Source organism: Hippopotamus amphibius, chromosome 16, assembly GCF_030028045.1.
Source record: "Hippopotamus amphibius kiboko isolate mHipAmp2 chromosome 16, mHipAmp2.hap2, whole genome shotgun sequence".
Taxonomy (NCBI): Eukaryota; Metazoa; Chordata; class Mammalia; order Artiodactyla; family Hippopotamidae; genus Hippopotamus; species Hippopotamus amphibius.
The window spans coordinates 57,230,402-57,240,716 of record NC_080201.1 but is presented as its reverse complement, the minus strand read 5'-3'; positions in this window follow the sequence as shown (position 1 = coordinate 57,240,716).

Below are 10,315 nucleotides of genomic sequence, written 5' to 3'. Positions count from 1 at the left end.
TGAATTGTTAACAGTATAATCTTTGGCAAGTTAACTAAATGCTCAGAGAAACTTACTTCCCCTTCTACAATTTAAAATTGTTTAAATTTCTTGAGGTAAAATCTCTGATAGACAATTAACCATTTTAAAGTGAACAATTCAGTGGCATTTAGTACCGTTACGATGTTATGCAGCCTCTACCTAGTTGCAAAACATTTTTGGCATCCCAAGAGGAAACCTGGTACCCATTAAGCAGTCATTCTCCCATCCCTCTTATCCCCAGCCCCTGGCAACCACTAATCTTTCTGTCTGTGTGGCTTGGCCTCTTCTGGATATTTCATGTAAATGAAATCATACAGCATGTGACCTTCTGTGTCTGGCTTCTTTCACTTAGCATAATGTCGTGGAGGTTCACCCACGCGGTAGCATGCGTCAATACTTAATTTCTTTCTATGGCTGAGTGATACTTCATTGTCTGGCTATACCACATTTTGTTTACCCATTAATATGCAGATTTTATAAAGCGCCTATGTCACATGTGTAGAGCTAGGTGAATTTTCCCAACCTAAACACTCCATGTAACTGAAAACCGTATTAAGAAACAGATCGTGTCTAGCCCTGGTCCATGTCCCCTTCCAGGCACTACCCACCAAGGGTAACCACCAGCCTGATTTCTGAGAGCATAGATGAATTTTGTCTATCTTTGTGTTTCATAAAAATTGAATCATACCTTTGTGTCTGGCTTCTGTCATTCAGTATTATGTGTGTGAATTTTATCCGTACTGCTCTGTGTAGGTGTAGACCCTGCTTTCTCACTGACATGTAATTTTCCACTGTCGTTAGGGTGATCCTCAACCAGGAACATTATGGGCGGCACCACTGCCAACATTCCAGTACATCTCTGACGAATGTATATACTAATGTAACAGAGAAGAGCAAACCTGACTCCATATTGAATCTATTCCTTTCCCTCTAACCTCTGTGCCCTGTTTGCCTGAGCCTAGTCATGCTGGCTCTGGCACCTTTGTAACAGAATGTTGCCTACAGCCTGAAATATACAGGATAGCCCATTCTCAAGGCTCTGACTTTTAAAGGAATAACACTTCCATTCATATAGAGATTAAAAAGTTACAGACCAGAGAGTAACATTTGGAGGTTTATAAGAACACTGTGGGGAGTTACCTGGTGGTGCAGTGGTTAAGAATCTGCCTGCCAATGCAGGGGGCGTGGTTTGAGCCCTGATCTGGGAAGATCCCACATGCTGTGGAGCAACTAAGCCCATGCGCCACAACTACTGAGCCTGCACAGCCTGTGCTCTGCAACAAGAGAAATGACTACAATGAGGAGCCCACGCACCGCATCAAAGAGTAGCCCCTGCTCACTGCAACTTGAGAAAGCCCACATGCAGCAATGAAGACCACATGCAGCCAAAAACTGAAATAAATAATTCTTAAAAAAATTTCAACGGGTAAAGAACAGGTGGTGTGTGTATATGTGGAATATTTTTCAGCCATGAAAAGGAAGGAAATTCTACCATTTGTGGAAATTCTACCATTTGTGATAACATGGATGGACCGTGAGGGTGTTATGCTAAGTGAAAGTCAGACAGAGAGAGACAAAGAACATACGATCTCTCTTATATGTGGAATCTAAAAAAGCCAAACTGCATCTTCCAGGAATAGGAGGGCAGGGATTGAGGCCTCATGAGTCTGGGTTTTCAGTTGAGGTAGAGAGAGAAGACAGTGGTATAACCAGAAAGTCCAGAGTGGGGTGTCATTACCTCCAGGACTTGTGACTGTTAACTCAGCCTGGGCTTCGTGAGTCATAGAAGTGGATTCCTGAATGAAATAATAGTTTCAAAAAATTTAAAAATAAAATTAAAAAAGCCAAACTCAAAGAAACAAGGTAGAATGATAGCCTCCATGGGGCTGGTGGGTGAGAGAAATGGTAGATTTTGGTCAAAGGCTACAAACTTCCAGTTATAAGATGAAAAGTCTAGGGATCTAAATGTACAATGTGGTAACTATAGTTAACAATACTGTATAGCAAACCTGAAAGTTGCTAAAAGCGTAGATCTTAAATGTTCTCACTACACCAAAAAAAAAAAAAAAAAAGTAATTATGTGAGGTGTCAAGCAACCCTATTGTGGTAATCATTTCACAATATATATATGTATCAAATCATCATATTGTACCCCTTAAATTTACACAGTGTGACTCGATTATATCTCAACAAAGCTAGGGAAGAAACTGTTTTAAAAAGAATTATGGATAAAGCAAGTTGGCTTATTAAACATCAAATAAGTTCATAGCTTTTTGGAGAAACACACTTTCTTCATATGCTTGCTCTTCTGCTATGCAAAGAAGGGGATTGGTTTTGACCAGAAAACAAAACAAAAACAAACAAACAAAAACCACCAGAAGAAGCCCAATGAGCAAGGACTTACAAAAGTGGGGTTTAGTTCATCATTTAAAAAAAAAAGAGAGAAAGACTCCTAACACGTATAGCTCCCTTAGAAACTCTAGAATTCAGGCAACACAAACACCTTTTTAAAAATGGAGAAGAAACAGTGGAAAATAACCTCCAACAAATACCAAAGCAAAGACAAAAAGAAAGAAGACAGGAGGACTAAAAGAAAACAGCTGAAAGGCTGTAAGATCAAATGTGTTAGTGATAAGTCAGTTAAAATAGGTTGAATACCCACATTAAGAAAAAAGAAAACTATTTCAAAAGAACAAATTCGCATGCTACAGTGCTTGCAGGAAGCAGGTTGAAAGGGTGCAGGGATGGGATGGGGGCACAAGATGTGGTTGTGCAGGCAGCAGAGGATTGTGGGAAAATCCTTGTGAGAAAGCAGGGGTCCTTGATCCCTAGACGATTCACATAACTGCCACCCAGCACTGCAGATGGGATCTCTGTAAATCTAGTAAGACAGTAACAAAATAGCCTTTTGGTTCTTAGATAGCAATAGCACTCTGTGTATGAATGAGAGCTGTATGAATGTCATTAAGGTTAATGAGGTGGAGAGCAGAGCTTGATACTTTGTTCTATCTTTCAGATGCCTAAACATTGTGTTCAGAGCAGAGATGGGGCTCTGTCTGAAAGGACCATTAAATGGCCATTGCTGGTGTGCCCTGGGGACAAAGGATGGCCTCAGGCCTTTTCTCCATTCCACCCACTCCCTGCTCAAATGTTTGCACTCACCTGGACTTCTCCAGTAGGGCTATCTCCATATTCTGCAAATTCCGAAGCAAAGCGGCTGCACTGTGCAAAGCTATACAAACATCTCTGGACTTCTTTCAAATGCAGCAGTGTTGTGTGTTCATTTTTGCACAGTATATACGTAGCTAAAGATCGTATAGCAGAGAACTTCTAAATTCTGTGTTGAGAACTTGCTGGTTTTTGGAGTCTGTCCTCTCTTCCTGGCATCATAAAAAGGCTTGGAATCCTAGGCTTCACTTGAGATGGGTGAGATTCTGAACAAGGTGAGACAGCTTCAGCTTTGCACAATGGAATTGATGGGCATCAACTTACAGGGAAGACTCATGTAGCCCTGGAAAGAGCCGTGTAGAATCACAGAGTTCTGTGTTAGTCATCTGGGGCTGCCATAGCAAATTACCACAAATTTGGTGGCTTGAAATAACAGAAATGTCTTCTCTCACAGTTCTGGAGGCCGGAAGTCAAGGCGTTAGCAAGAACATACTCCCTCCGAAGGCTCTAGGGGAGAATCCTTCCTTACCTCATTGGATCTGGGTTGCACCTGGATAAGCCAGGATGATCTCATCTTGGAATCTTTCACTGCATTACATTAGCAAAGAACCTCTCTCCAGATAAGGTCACATTGATAGCTTCCAGAGGTAAGGACATGGATGTATCTTTGGGGACCACTATTCAACCCACTCGAGCATAGAATGGAAAGAAACTGCCAGGTTTCCAACCTCAGCTCTGCCACTTAGCAGCTGCATGGTAAACTCTTAACCACTCTAAGCTCCCATCTCTCTAATTCTAAAATACGGATAGGACTTTCCTGGTAGTGCAGGTTAAGAACCCGCCTGCCAATGCAGGGTTCAAGCCCTGGTCTGGGAAGATCCCACATGCCGTGGAGCAACTGAGCCTGTGTGCCACAACTACTGAAGCCCACAAGCCTAGAGCCCGTGCTCCGCAACAAAAGAAGCCACTGCAATAAGAAGCCCACACACTGCAAGGAAGAGTAGCCCCCGCTTGCCACAACTAGAGAAAGCCTGCATGCAGCAACAAAGACCCAATGCAAACAAAAATAAATTAATTAATTAAAAAAATAAAATACAGAGAGTGATATTTCCTTAATATAGAAGGCATTGCTAAGACAGCAAAATTTGGCGTTTGTTTTCTCACTCATCTATCATTTTATACAGTTGATTTTGGATCCATACTTGGGTTCATTTCTTGGACATGGCCCAATGAAATTTTACATTGCTCTGCTTTAATTAACCCATTTTCCTGCTGGCTTCTCAACTGCTCAGGTCTTTCTGCACTTGCCTCATAGCAGAATAGAGGAAACCACTCAAATCACCTTCTGCCTGATATATCTGGAATTCTGTAACTGGGACTCCAACTTACTTTTCTCTTATTCAAACCCTATGTTTCTTTTTTTCCCTCTCACAGACCCCCTCTTGGGTTGGCCACACAGAATATCAAAAGCTAGTGCGTCTCAAAGGCGACCAGTAGCATCAGCATCACTGGGGTACTTGTTGGACATGCAACCTCTGGGGCCCCATTTGGACCTACTGAGTCAGAAACTCTGGAGATGAAGCCCAACAACCTGTGTTTCAACAAGGTCACCAGGGTTATTTCTGTGTCTTGGCTACCGCGAATAAAGGTGCAATGAACGTGGGGGTGTGACTATCTCTTCGAGATCCTGATTTCATTTCCTTTGGATGAATACCCAGAAGGGGGGTTGCTGGATTATATGGTGGTTCAATTTGTAATTTTTCGAGGGGCCGCCATACTGTTTTTCTATGTCTATACTGATCTGCATTCCTTCCAACAATGCACGAGGGTTTCCTTTCCTGAGGTATGCTAAAGTGTAAGAGACACTGGGTTAGGGATGAGATAAAGTTCAGAGACAGGGCTCTGATTAAGGAGAGGATTTGTGTTTAGAATATCTAATAATGGGGACTTCCCTAGCGGTCCAGTGGTTAAGAATCTGCCTTCCAGGGCTTCCTAGGTGGCGCAGTGGTTAAGAATCCGCCTGCCAATGCAGGGGACACAGGTTCGATCCCTGCTCCAGGAAGATCCCACATGCCATGGAGCAACTAAGCCCGTGTGCCAAAAAACAAAAAAAAGAATCTGCCTTCCAATGCAGGGGACGCAGGTTCGATCCTTGGTCGCGGAACTAAGATCCAGCATGCCATGGGGCAACTAAGCCCATGCGCTGCAACGACTGAGCCCGTGCATCTCGACTAGAGGGAAGCCCACATGCCACAACAAAGACCCAATGCAGCCAAAAATAAATAAATAAATAAATAAATAAATAAATAAATAAAATATTTAAAAAAGAATGTCTCATAATGAAAGCATTAATAAGATTAGAGATTATGATAATATCAAGAGACATCATTGGTTGAGCACTTAATCTCAGAAGTATGTTATCTCAAAAAGTGTTCACATTTGTTCCTCGAGGATGAATACGAAACTGGGGAGATGCTCTGAATTCTGTGTTGAGAATGTGCTGGTTATTGGGTTCCCTTCCGGGCACCTTCAATAACCTGGAATCCCAGATACCCACCAGGGAGACCTGGACACTGTGGCATGTCTTGAGTTGAGTCTAAGTCTGAGTGATGAGGGGAAATCGTTGTACCAAATAGGACCCAACACATAGTAAGTGTTCAAATCACTCAGGAATGTCAGGTAAAGGAAAGGATCAGAGGCATAATCTGTGGCATAAGGTGAGGGACGGTGTATCAGGGGTCTCCAGAGAAGCAGAACCAACTAGAGATTGACCGATTGACTGATTGGTTGCTTGATTTTAAGGAATTGGCTCGTGCAATTTGGCTAGCAAGCCCCAAATCGTAGGGCAGATCAGAACGTTGGAAACTCGGGGAGGATATGTTGCCACGATCTTGTCTTGAGATTTTTCCAAGAAACCTGCTTTTGCCCTTACATCCTCAAACTGATTAGATCAGGCTTACCTAGATCATCAAGGGTTATCTCCTTTACTGAAAGTCAGCTGATTATAGATGTTAATCACATCTACAAAATGCTTTCGCAGCAACACCTCAGTTAACATTTGATTAAGCAACTGGATGCTATAGCCAAGCTATAGGACTAACCACTGACATTGTCAGGGTCAATTGGTAGAAATTAAAGGACTTCAGTTAGTATCAATAGTTCAGTAAGAACACATAAGGACTTCCCTGGTGGCGCAGTGGTTAAGAATCCGCCTGCCAATGCAGCGGACGCGGGTTCGCTCCCTGGGCTGGGAAGAAGCAACTAAGCCTGTGAACCACAACTACTGGAGCCTGGGCCTAGAGCCAGTGCTCCGTGACAAGAGAAGCCACTGCAGTAAGAAGCCCTCACACCACAACAAAGTGTATCCTCTGCTCACGGCAACTAGAGAAAGCCCATGCGCTCGCAGCAATGAAGACCCAACACAGCCAAAAATAAACAAAGACCAGGAAGGGCTTTATAATGCATTAAAAAAATGTTTGCCAACAACCTCTTTTTCAAGGTGAGTTTGGGGATGGTTTGTCATGCGTCAGTGAATAAGCAGGACACTGACAATTTCACAATTTTGATTTCATAATCAAAGCACATTGTAAAGGTTGTCATTTCTACACTAGTAAGTATTGTAAAATACTCCCAGGGTTGGACTTCCCTGGTAGTCCAGTGGTTAAGACCCCCAGCTTCCATTGCAGGGGGCACAAGTTTGATTCCTGGTTAGGGAAGTTCTGCATGCCATGGGGTGCAGCCAAAATACATATATATATATATATATATATATTTTATAAGTATACTAAATATATTCTATTATAATGCTATATTACTATATTAGTATATTATCATATTATATAATCATGTTTATATAATAATACAATACTATATTATATTATATATTATTTAAATGTATTTAAAAATATATGTTTTATATATATATATATTCCCCCCCCTGCCCCACCAAGGTCACTAGTTCCTTTGCAAACATGATCTTTCACAGGTCAAATGTCTTATAAAGTGTTCTGATTCCACTCTCAGAGTAATGATTCAGCACGGGGATCTAAACACACTAGAGTCTGAATCACAACTTGGTCACTTTCTAAGTCTGTGACCAAGGATGGGTTACTTTATCTTTTTTCCTGTTGAATCAAACTGATAGTTACAGTGTTGTAATTAAGAGCATGCATGCTGGATTCAGACAGCCGATGTGTAAATCCTCTTCCTTCACTTACTGAAGGCTAATCAGTAATCAATAGCATGCAGACTTCAAACACACCAGCCATTGTTACTGTTATTTGTATTACTGCTATCCCAATTACAATATGTTATAGCTTTTAGGATTCAAAAGAACAAACGTGAAAGGTGGAAATATACGTCCATTTGGAAGATGGCATCCATTATAAATGTAGTTTCAGGGGACTTCCCTGGTGGCGCAGTGGTTAAAAATCTGCCTGCCGATGCAGGGGACAGGGGTTCGATCCCTGGGCAGGGAAGATCCCACATGCCAAGGAGCAGCTAAGCCTGTGAACCACAGCTACTGAGCCTGAGTGCCACAACTACTGAAGTGCGTGTGCCTAGAGCCCGTGCTCTGCAACAAGAGAAGCCACAGCAATGAGAAGCCTGTGCACGGCACCAAAGAGTAGCCTCTGCTCACCACAAGTAGAGAAAGCCTGCATACAGCAGCGAAGACCCAACGCAGCCAGAAATAAAATAAATAAATAATAAATCTTAAAAATATACACATATATGTTTGCATATATACCTCCAGGTGATAGTCTGCCGTTTCTCTCTGCCTTAGTCACAATGGTCCTCACCCTCTTTCCCTGGGTAACTTGTCCTTCCTCTAAAGACATGTTTTCACCGGGGGCCTTTTGGAGCATTTTTGGTTGTCACAATTGGGGGAAGGGGTGCTACTGCCATCTAGTGGATAAAGGCTAGGAATGCTGCTAAACATGCTACAGGTGCACAGGACAGCCCCACAGCAAAGAATGATTGGGGCCAAAATGTCCACAATGCCCAGAATGAGGTCTAAGTCTTGGTCTAGACCTTGCACCTCTCTCACAGGGTTTGGGCGAGGGATTCCCTTGAGGGCTTTCAATGTTTCAATGTTCAGGCCTTTCAATGTTCTCACCTACTACTTTGAAATGGCCTGCCTTCTCACCTGTCACCCCCAGAAGTTCAGGATGATCAGGGACGGAATCTGTTTCATATCTCCACCTCTGAAGCACGTGTGTGGCATTTACTAGCACAATTTCCTTTACAGGATAAAAGAATAAATTAGCGTTTGCTTGAATATCACATATCCTCAGCGCTCTCCATTGGAACTCTTGACTGAAGAAAAACGCACGACTGAAAAGTTTGTGAGTTAACTTTTACTTAGGGATCTGGAGACAGCCTTTCAGATAGCTCTGAGGAACTGCTATATAAGGGAGGAACTAGGATATATACCAGGTTGTGTTTTTTTGTAATGGTTGGGTTTTGCTGGGGAAAAAAAACAAAAACAAAAAACCAAAAAGAAACATGCAGTTGAACATCAAGAGAGTACTGTGAGTTATGAAGAGCTGATTTCACAAGTTAATGATTTTAGTGCTTTTTTGTGTATGGGAAGATGCAAGAATCTGGATTCGTTGAAATTATTTCTTAGATGTGTAATCTTAACTATCTAGGGCCAGTATCCAAAGCAAAGAATTCTGCCTGTTTTTCTCCATCCTGAATTCCCTCAAGGTACACCATTGTCGGGCAGCCGCAGTGGCTAGTGGCTTGATCCTTGTAGAACCGGAATGGCAGGCAATAGTCTTTGTTTACAGTGCCCCCTGTTGGTCATAAATGCGACCCAGGTTTGGAAAGCACCTGGTGACCAATTTGTCCCACAACTCTAAGAAGTCTCACTCTGAGGTCGGACAAGAATTTCGTTGCTAGGACGCTCAGTGTGCTATTTTAGGATTAGACCCTGGTGATAAACGAAAGTACCCTGGATTCTCTGTCTTACCAGTCTGTTATGATCCTGATGTCTTCCCCTGTTGCTTCTGCCTGTCCCTAGAGTTGCACTACTACAATTATTCTAGATAGTTATATATGTGATCAATTGCCTTAAGACATTTAGCCATCATTCATTTTGCCGGAGGCCTGATTACACCTTGGGTAACTCAAGAGACAACAATCTTATAAAATAGACAGGATGTAAATAATATAGCTAGTAATATTCATAAGGTCATAGTAGAGCAGAGAAAGACACCAAGCGTAAACAGTTTGAAAACCACAAAGAAAAAACAAATTAAAACAATGATTAGTGTAACTAGTTGTAATCTGGATTGCAAAAGGCCATCAAGTCCAGAGGGGAGTTAGCTGGAAAAGCCAGAAGCTGGAGGGATCAGGAAGAGAGAAAAAGATACGTTTCATCTTTGTTTACAAAGGGATACTTTATTATCTTGCTGTAGAATGTAGTTAGCATAAGAGGAAAGGGTTTCTGGAAAGACAAAGATTAAAAGCCAGTAGTATTTCAGACATACAGTCATAAAGTTACAAATCGTATTTATGAGTTCATTCAGTCCCATGTAATTAATGCCTGTTGGTCTGGATAAAGCCATCTGGTTTTCTATTCGAGTTTTGTAATTTCTCACCCAGTTCGATGGTATGATCTGAAAGTCACCAGAAATCTTATTTGTCAAAAAAGTCTTTTTTATGAACCTTCTTGAAGATCTTCATTGTGTAAAAACATCAGAGTAAAAAACTAACCGTTTATAGACAACAAAAGACAAAGTATCATGGTTAAAGATCTGATTATAATGCAGAAATCGGTCCACCGAGAAACCAAGCACCACACACGGAAGGTTGGAGAACTCAGGTTCATTAAGCCCGCAGCCCCAGATGAGCTAACGTTCCAAAGTTCTGGGCCCTGAACTCAGGGTGAGCTTTACTTTTATAGTGCACATGTTTACAGAGCATGGAAGTTTCCAAACAGAAACTTGCAAGAGCAGGTGCAGAACATTCCATTCTTTAGCAAAACATCTTAAAGTTACACTGAATTGTTAGGTCATCCTGTTTTTCTCTTTTTCTCCTGGCAGCAAGCATATTTCACAAAAGCAAAACAAGCATGGAGTTGTTTTTAGCTGAGTGTAGGTTTCTAACTTTCCTCTTCAAT